Genomic DNA, 9811 nt, shown 5'->3' on the forward strand with positions numbered 1-9811 from the left:
CACGTGTGTCATTGAATGTTTTTCCTTCCTTGTTCTTTCTTCTCTTTTCTGCTTCTTTTCATTTTACAAACTTGTGGTCTATCGTTTATTTCTCAATCAATTTACTTATGTGGTTTATTTTTTCATGTCAGCGCTTTGTAGATTCTTAATGACAGCATAGTTCCCATCAGATGGATATTTCGTAATTAATTTAATTATTCCTTTATTCATTTACATTGTTTCTAGTCTTCACTGTAATAAGTAAAATAAAAATGTCTTTATATATACATCCTAATATTTATCTCTGATTATTTCCTTAAAATAAATAATTGGAAATGAAAATATCAAGCCAAGAAGAATGAACATACGTTGTCACTAAGGTAATAATATTTATTTATCTAGAGGAAATATTCTAAGATTCTCCAGTTTTTGATTCTTTCCCAATGTAATCTCATTCTCAGAGCAAGTGAAATGCATTAATTCTTTTCAAAAAGAGTAACAAAAAGTATCTTCTTTCTCATTTATTTTGTGATTATGATGCCTCTTAGACACTTGTGGTATAGGGCAAATCACACTAGCCTTAGAATGAGAAGATCGAGCTAATTTGTGCAATCATCTAACCCTAGGTGTTTTAGCAAGAGAAGGATAATAAGTACCTAATACATAGGATTTTTATGATGTTACATAATACATGCAAAAACTCTATAAACTCAAAAGTGCCATAGGAACTATTTATTATTGTTGTACTCTTTTTGAAAATGAGACCTTTTTGATGCCCAATAACTCCCCACATAGGGGACAGAGGGAGAAATGTGTAAACTAATTTCACCAAAGTTTATAATTCTGAAGAAATTGGAAAAGACAGTTTACTAGTGAGCCAGAATACCTGTGAAAATTCTCATCTAAGTACAAGCTAGAAAATGCATAGAAATAAACACAGTCCACAGAAACAAGCTACTGGGAAACACTTAGCAACACTATGGGGAATTGGATTGACAGTTTGTATTTAGTCCTGAGAAGACTTTCTGAGAAGGAGAAGACTCAAGTCAAGCATTGAAAAAAGAGGAACATCTCTTGTTTTAAAAAATGTGAGGGAAAATGCATGTTTGAAACTGTTTGGTGACTTGTAAAGAGTCCGTGAAACATGCAGACAAGTGCAACAGGAAGAAAGTAAACACTTATGCTATGTTGCAGCAGAGGATGTTGTCTTGTTTGGCAACCCAGAAAGAAAGACCTTTAAAAAGATAATTGAAGCTGTGGTTTAAACTAAGTGGAAGAGGTTGCAAAATTTGTTTTAGGTAAACAAAATCTGAAACTGTAACCTAAAAGAAAATTTCTTTCAAATTCAACTATGCATTTCCTATTTCTTTAGCCAAGTTTTTCTCTAACACTTATGTGCTAGGTCACCAGGGAATCTTTTTCAAACTTACCCCAGGTGTCTTTTCATCCATTTTTTTTCATCCCTATTTATTCTTCTATACCCTTGTATATATACATGGCCATGCATGAAATTGTTTTCTTATTGTGTTTTTTATCTATATCTATAGGTGAACAGTCATTCCCATTAACTTGGCATTCATCCAGGAACAGAATCCTTATTATCTCCTTAGAGGATTCACCTGCCCAAAGCATTGGTCACTGATGTGTTCTGACTAATTGACCTGTCACAGTATTTTCAATCTGTTTGTTTATCCAATGAAGAGAGAGAACTACACAGTGGTAAGGGAGTTTGTTTTCCAGGGTTTCTCCAGCTTTCATGAATACAAGCTCACCCTCTTTGCGATATTTCTTACCTTGTATCTTTTAACTCTGGCTGGCAATGTCATAATTGTGACAATTATCAGCATTGACCGTCACCTTCACACCCCCATGTACTTCTTTCTTAGTATGCTTTCCACTTCAGAGACTGTGTACACATTTGTCATTGTACCACAAATGCTCTCCAGTCTCTTAAGTCTAAGACAACCTATCTCTTTGGCGGGCTGTGCCACCCAGATGTTTTTTTTTTATTACCTTGGCCATCAACAACTGCTTTCTGCTCACAGTAATGGGGTACGACCGCTATGTGGCCATCTGTAACCCTTTGAGGTACATGATCATCATGAACAAGAAAGTGTGTGCCCAGCTGGTATGTGTGGCCTTCAGCGTTGGGCTGCTTGTGGCCATAGTTCAAATTTCATCTGTGTTCAGGCTGCCTTTTTGTGATAAAGAGGTGCCCCATTATTTCTGTGATATCCTCCCAGTTATGAAACTTTCCTGTGTTGATACCACTGTACATGACATAATTAATTTTGTGGTTAGTTCCCTGGTTATTGTGGTACCCATGGGTTTGGTCTTCATCTCCTACATCTTCATCATCTCTACCATCCTCAAGATCACCTCTGCCGAGGGCCGGAAAAAGGCTTTTGCAACTTGTGCCTCCCACCTCACTGTGGTTATCATCCATTATGGCTGTGCCTCCATTGCCTACCTCAAGCCCAAAACAGAGAACACCAGGGATCAGGACCAGCTGATTTCAGTGACATACACCGTCATTACTCCACTACTTAATCCTGTTGTGTACACTTTGAGAAACAAGGAGGTCAAGGATGCCCTTCACCGTGCTATTGGCAAAAACCCTTTTGCCTAGGATCTTTGGTAGTTTGACATATAGTCTATCATAGTCTGGGCATTTTTGTAAGCTCAAGAAAATTGAATCCTATCATTCATCCTCTAATCAAAGAGAGTTGCAAAATTTGGTGGTAATGCTGCATTAAGGAACCAAGAGTGTCTGTGGCTTGACTTTGTTTTTACCATCATTCTCCTATTCCTTCGACTAACCTCACAGGTTACCACAAGGGGAGTGGTCAGTTGCTGCTCTCTGGTGAAAATCTATAGGGAATTGTAAGCAAGGAGTAGCTGATTGTTATCAGTTTGTCGATAGTAGAAAAGTGGGTTGCATAATACCTATTTGAAGTAATAGGTTGACAGGTCAACCTAAATGTCATATAGATATTGAGCTCTAAAACTTTAAAGAGGACACGGTTGGTGTACAGGATGTGTTAGAAACACAGTCAAAACCACCTTCCCACTTATCATCACTTTCTACTTTGAGCATTGGCAAGAGGAGCAGATCTTGACATTCCAGAAAAAATATTATTAGCGTTAAACATTCTCATCTGACTTGGGGACCCATGAAATTGTTTTCCAGTTTTGTTGAGGCTCACATTAGAACTATTTCCTTGGTGAGTCTCTATTACCGGTATGTTCAGTGTTAGTAAGCAACATGATCACATCCAGCCTCTGAATTTCACTGCGCTTATATATGCTTTCTGTGGGAGTAACACATGAAATACTGAATTCACAAGTATAGGGATATCTGAGGATTTTTTTTTTTTTTTTGTAATTGAGTTTATTTTTATCACCTTCCAACTAACTCTCGCTGTCTTAGATCTGGAAATAAGCCCATGATTTTCATTATTCTCTGTGTAGAACATAATCTGATCCATAACTTGCCTTTACCATTTTCATTTCTACAAGGAAATCCATGCCTTGCCTTTACCCTATTCACAGAAATCCATGCTTCAAGACAAGCCATGCCTTGCCTTTACCCTTTTCATGGAAATCCATGCTGCAAGACAATCCATGCCTTGCCTTTAACCTTTTCATTTCTACACGGATGAACTTATCTTCTGTATATAGTGGGGTACCTACTTTAAACTCTAAGTTTAAACACTGTTCTAAACAAGACCTTGGGAGTCTACCAACTCATATTGTTATTGCCTTCAAAAGGAGAAAGTTATTTTGATTTGTGAGAAAGGAATAAGATTTTAGAATTATTTGACCCGGAAGAAAAAAGACAGAACTTGCCAAATGCCTTTTGGTCCATAAAGGGCTGATGAAAAAAAAATCTATCTGTATCTGTCACCTACCAAAACTGTCCAAGTGTTACCCTTGAAAATGCATTGAAAGTGCCTGTAACACAAAGGACCTGGGAATCCCTAAGGGTGAAGGTCCAAGAAGGGAAATCATGTTTATGAAACGTTGCCTGAAAGAGTAAAAGATTTGCTCCTTCAGAGCTGTACCTGTAAGAGAGCGAGTTGAGTGGGTATAAAGAGAGATCTCCAGGGCAGCTTATCTTTGCCTTTATCTAGGTGTTTTCTGGGGATACCTCTGAGTCCTTTCTGGGGTGAATACAAAGGTAATACCCTCACAACCCTTCTCCTGTGAAAACCCCTTTTGAGCCTCCCTCTTTGGGATTCCTGCTCACTATATCAGCCCACTTCTGAAAGCCTCTCCCAGCAGTCACATCAGTTTTATAGATTGCTGAATGTGAGTGCCCAGAATCCCCATAGGACCTCCCACAACAGTACGGGGCTCTGTAAGACTGGTGACCAGTACTGAAAGTAGTGTGTTCCCCTTCCTGTAGTTTGATGTTGCAGAAAATTATGGTGCAATCCACCCAAAGTAATTTTTGCAACAATAAATAATGTATATTGAAATCCTACTTATCCCTTGTCTTTTTTTTATTATTTTTTTTTTAGACGGAGTTTCGCTCTTGTTACCCAGGCTGGAGTGCAATGGCGCGATCTCGGCTCACCGCAGCCTCTGCCTCCTGGGTTCAAGCAATTCTCCTGCCTCAGCCTCCCAAGTAGCTGGGACTACAGGCGCGCACCACCATGCCCAGCTAATTTTTGTATTTTCAGTAGAGACGGGGTTTCACCTTGTTGACCAGGATGGTCTCGATCTCTTGACCTCGTGATCCACCCACCTCATCCTCCCAAAGTGCTGGGATTATAGGCTTGAGCTACCGCGCCATCTAGTTTACACTATCTTAACAGAGCCAGAAAAAGGAAACAAAATCAATGCATTTAATCTCAAAGAATATGTGATTATCACAAAACACAAATGATGACCAAAGAGAATGAGACTTAAGCCCACACCTTGGGCTTAGTTACCACATAGCCATTATCTCCATAAATCAGGGTGTGCCAATTCCGGAGGCTGCCACTGTAATAGGTGGCACACAGCTCCTTTAGAGGGAGCACATGATCCCACAAAAACACATCCCATATCTCCCCAACAAAGGATTGGTTTGCATCAAAATGTGCACCAAAGGAATCCTTCTCTTGTCCTGGGATGATGTTAGCCTCCACCCCCACCAAATACCCCTTCCATATACCACTCCTCCCCACCAGCTTCCCATTTACCCAGGGGGCAGCAATTCCAGAGGCCGCCTCCAAGCTCACACTGACATGGGTTGGAGCATCAAGAGATCAGGGGCATGGGGTGGGGTGCGGTGGGGTGGGAGGGGGATTGAAAGTGACGTCAGCATTTCCAGTGTGCAGCAGACACATTCCATTTTGTTGATAATCAGAAGCAGCTCATTGTCTCAGGACCGAGTGCTATAGAAGAGGCTGTAAGGGCAGGTGAAGTCTGTGAAGGTTTTCAGGCAAAGCATGAAGTTCTGCAGGAGCTTCTTCACCTTGGGGATCAGGGACACATAGACTGTAGCTGATTCTTGAGGGAAAATAAACCCCTTCCCTCACATGTCTGTGGAGAAAAGACAATGTAAAAAAACTTCAGTGAAGTCTCTTGGATTCACTTTCACTGTGGACCCTAGGCTGTCTCCTAACAGAGTGAAGTTAGCATGCTAGAGCTTGCTAAGTGTCTGGAAGTGCATTATGTCAATGACTGTATAAGCAAAATGCCAATGTTAAAAATCCATGTTTTGGTCCATTTGTCCTGTTAGAAAGGTAAATTAAACATGTTCTGTATCAACTCCCAGCTCCATTTTCCTTAAGGATTTTATCCAGATAAAATAGCAAACACCAGTCAGAGAAAATGAAACACAGCTAACTCACTAAGTGTAATGGGTAGTATTTCATTCTCCCACCACTGATCAGATTCTGAGATTCTCCCATGGCACAGTTGCAGCCGAAGTTAGATAGACTTTTAATGGCTCATCTGGATCCCTGGCTTGGCGATGATGAACCAACACTTGTGGTCAGTGCAAAGTCTGAGGAATAGAATAGGGTGCAAACCCCATGGACCAGACCATTATAGTATCCTTACTTTCTTCTCCATTCCCTGTTTGCTCTTGTATGCCAATCCAGGCAGGACCAGTTTTCCACTGTTTGTTTACCTGCAGTTGAAACACTGGGATCATGAAATTACTTATCATTGACTTATTTCCTCTTAAGATCCACAAGAGAAGAGAAATGCTTAATCATTATAAAATCAAATATTTTTTCTTGCTTAGGAAAGCAAATTTAACAAATACTATGGTCTAGAAAATAAATTAGAAAAAAAATGACTAACTGAATTAAGGGAGACAGAACCTAGAAGCGCTACGTAGTCTTAAGTTAGTTTTGCTTCATTGCAGGAAATGGAAAAACAGTATGAATTCCTGTTTCCTTAGATATAGGGCTTTTTAAGAATGCTCACCCTGGATGAAAAATAGTAACAGAGCACTTAAGGAGGGAAAACTAGGAAGAGACGACATACTTTAATAAAGAGAAAGAGAAAGAGAGGGAGAACTTCAGTCACTACAACAGGAACTAGGAGGATGGAAAAGTAAACCATGCACTTGTACCCTGTGATCTAATTAACCATCTGGTTGTGATTTATAACCTTGTCAGTATATAAACCTGGAGCAAAATAGTATGCTTAGCTGGAGAATGAGATTTTGAAAAACTCATTACTGATAATAATGCTGTAAAGAAATGATGTCTCAAGCTTGAGAAGATGAGATTGTCCTTAGTGGCAGTCATAAAAAGGAAGAAAAAGGTACTGAAACATTAAGGCTTTTTATGGCTAATAAAAAATAATTTTGTAACTTGTACACATCACAAAGTACATTTTGCCTTTAATTGATCTCACCCAATCTTCATGACAACTCTTTGCTAAATCGATGTTGGTTTCATTCCCACTGTATAGATAACAAAACTGAGGATCAGAGTTCAGCAATTTCACAAAGGTTATTCAATTCAGTTTGATCGAAACTGGTTCTCTGATTTAAACTCCAAACTACTTTTTAGATTTCATATTTTCTGTCATGTTATCCAGACTATAAGCACTTGAGAAGGATCAGAAAGAGGATGCCTCAGCCACTGTAACAAGTTCTCTTTTTCCAGCCAATACTGCATTCTCTCTTCTTATTTTCTCAGCTGAGAGGTAATAACGTTTCCATACAACAAGCAAAGCCAGTTTTCCTTTCCTCAGCCCTAAGAGTTCCTTATGTGAGGTACATCCTTATTCATCAGCATCTGTGGTAGTTCTAAAAATATGTCAAAAAATAATTCTCCTCCCATTGGTTGTGGTCTGACACACTTTTATTTTTTAATTTTAAGTTCCAGGATACATGTGCAGAATGTGCAGGCTTGTTACTTAAGTATACATGTGCCATGGTGCTCTGCTGCACCTATTAAACCGTCATCTAGGTTTTAAGCCCTGCATGCATTAGGTATTTGTCCTAATGTTCTCCCTCCCCTTGTGCCCCATCTCCTGACAGGCCCTGGTTTGTGATGGTCCCCTCTCTGTGTCCATGTGTTCTCAATGTTGATCTCCTACTTATGAGTGAGAACATACAGTGTTTGGTTTTCTGTTCTTGTGTTAGTTTGCTGATAATGATGGCTTCCAGCTACATCCATGTCCCTGCAAAGGACATGAGCTCATTCTTTTTTATGGCTGCATAGTATTCCATGGGGTATATGTGCCACATTTTCTTTACCCAGTCTATCATTGATGGGCATTTGAGTTGGTTCTAAGTCTTTGCTATTGAAAATAGTGTTGCAATAAACATATGTGTTGCATGTGTCTTTATAGTAGAGTGATTTATAATCCTTTGGGTATGTACCCAGTAATGGGATTGCTGGGTCAAATGGTATTTCTCGTTTTAGATCCTTGAGGAATCGTCACACTGTCTTCCAAAATGATTGAACTAATTTACACTCCCACCACTGTAAAAGTGTTCCTATCTCTCCATAGCCTTACTACTATCTATTGTTTCCTGACTTTTTGATAATTGCCATTCTAACTGGCATGAGATGGTATCTCATTGTAGTTTTGATTTGCATTTATCTAATGACCAGTGGTGATGACGTTTTTTCATATGTTTGTTGGCTGCACAAATGTTTTCTTTTGAGATGTGTCTGTTTGTATCCTTTACCCACTTTTCAATGGGATTGTTTGCTTGTTTGTTTGTTTTGTAAATTTATTTTAGTTCTTTGTAGATTCTGGTTATTAGCCCTTTGTCAAATGGGTAGCTTGCAAAAATTTTCACCCCTTCTATAGGTTGTCTGTTCACTCTGATGATAATTTCTTTTGCTGTGCAGAAGCCCTTTAGTTTGATTAGGTACTATTTGTCAATTCTGACTTTCGTTGCAATTGCTTTTGGTGTTTTTGTCATGAAGTTTTTTCTTATGCCTATGTCCTGAATGGTATTGTTTAGGTTTTCTTTTAGGGTTTTTATTGTTTTGGGTTTTACTTTAAGTCTTTAATTCATCTTGACTTAATTTTTGTACAAGGTATAAGGAAGGGGTCCAGTTTCTCTTTTCTGCATATGGCTAGCCAGTTTTCCCAGCACCATTTATTAAATAGGGAATCTCTTCCCCGTTGCTTGTTTTTGTCAGGTTTGTTGAAGATCAGATGGTTACAGATGTGTGGTGTTATTTCTGAGGTCTCCATTTTGTTCCATTGGTCTATGTGTCAGGTAGTGTGACGCCTCCAGCTTTGTTATTTTTGCTTAGGATTGTCTTGGCTTTATGGGCTCTTTTTTGATTCCATTTCAAACTTAAAGTATTTTTTTCTAATTCTGTGAAGAAAGTCACTGGTAGCTTGATGGGAATAGCATATAATCTATAAATTACTTTGGGCAATATGGTCATTTTCATGATAGTCATTCTTCCTATTCATGTGCATAGAATGTTTTTCCATTTTTTTGTGTATTCTGTTATTTCCTTGAGCAGTGGTTTTGTAGTTCTCCTTGAAGAGGTCCTTCTCATCCCCTGTAAGCTGTATTCCTAGGTATTTTATTCTCTTTTTAGAACTCCCATTGTGAATGGGAGTTCATTCAAGATTTGACTCTCTGCTTGTCTATTTTTGATATATAGGAATGCTTGTGATTTTTGCACACTGATTTTGTGTCCCAAGACTTTGCTGAAGTTGCTTATCAGCTTAAGGAGTTTTTGGACTGAGACAATGGGCTTTTCTAAATACACAATCATGTCATCTGCTAACTGAGAAATTTTGACTTCCTCTCTTCCTATTTCAATATACTTTATTCAAATTAGGCCTTCAATTTAACATCCTATAAAGAGCTGAATTCTGACAACCACCACATAAGTGAGCTTGGAAGCAGATTCTTCTCCAGTCAAGCATTCAGATGATACTATAGCTCTAGTTTATTGACTTCAACCTCATGAGAGATCTTCACTCAGAATCATTAGTCCTGCTACTCTACATTTCTTGACCCACAGAAGATGTGAGTTAATACATATTTGTTGTTTCAAGCTGTTAAATTTCGTGGCAGATTGTTTTGGAACAATAGATTACGTATATGCCAACCTTCATTCATACCTTTCTGAAAGTGTGGCAGCAGTAGCAACAAAATCAAAAATAGGTCTTATGCTCTAGTTCTCTTGGGACATGGAGGAAACTTCCCAATTAGCTCATTAGTTCAGTTTCTACCTCACTGTCATACCCCTCAAGAGAGTGGTGAGGAGCAGGATACCCAGAAGATGCCTCTCCATCACACTTTCCCTGGGTTTTCAGGAGTACTGAGGGGGATAGCAGCAATTGTTACAGTGTAGAGACACTCAATGTTTGGCTTCTTAAATTTTGTTCTTACAGG

At 38.8% G+C, this 9811-nt stretch overlaps 1 pseudogene; it reads left to right on the forward strand.

Annotated features, from left to right (window-relative positions):
• The first annotated feature begins 1674 nt into the window (after positions 1-1674).
• Positions 1675-2608, forward strand: LOC108286121 (annotated as a pseudogene).
• Positions 2609-9811: the final 7203 nt, after the last annotated feature.

Source organism: Cebus imitator, unplaced genomic scaffold, assembly GCF_001604975.1.
Source record: "Cebus imitator isolate Cc_AM_T3 unplaced genomic scaffold, Cebus_imitator-1.0 Scaffold313, whole genome shotgun sequence".
NCBI classification, from domain to species: domain Eukaryota; kingdom Metazoa; phylum Chordata; class Mammalia; order Primates; family Cebidae; genus Cebus; species Cebus imitator.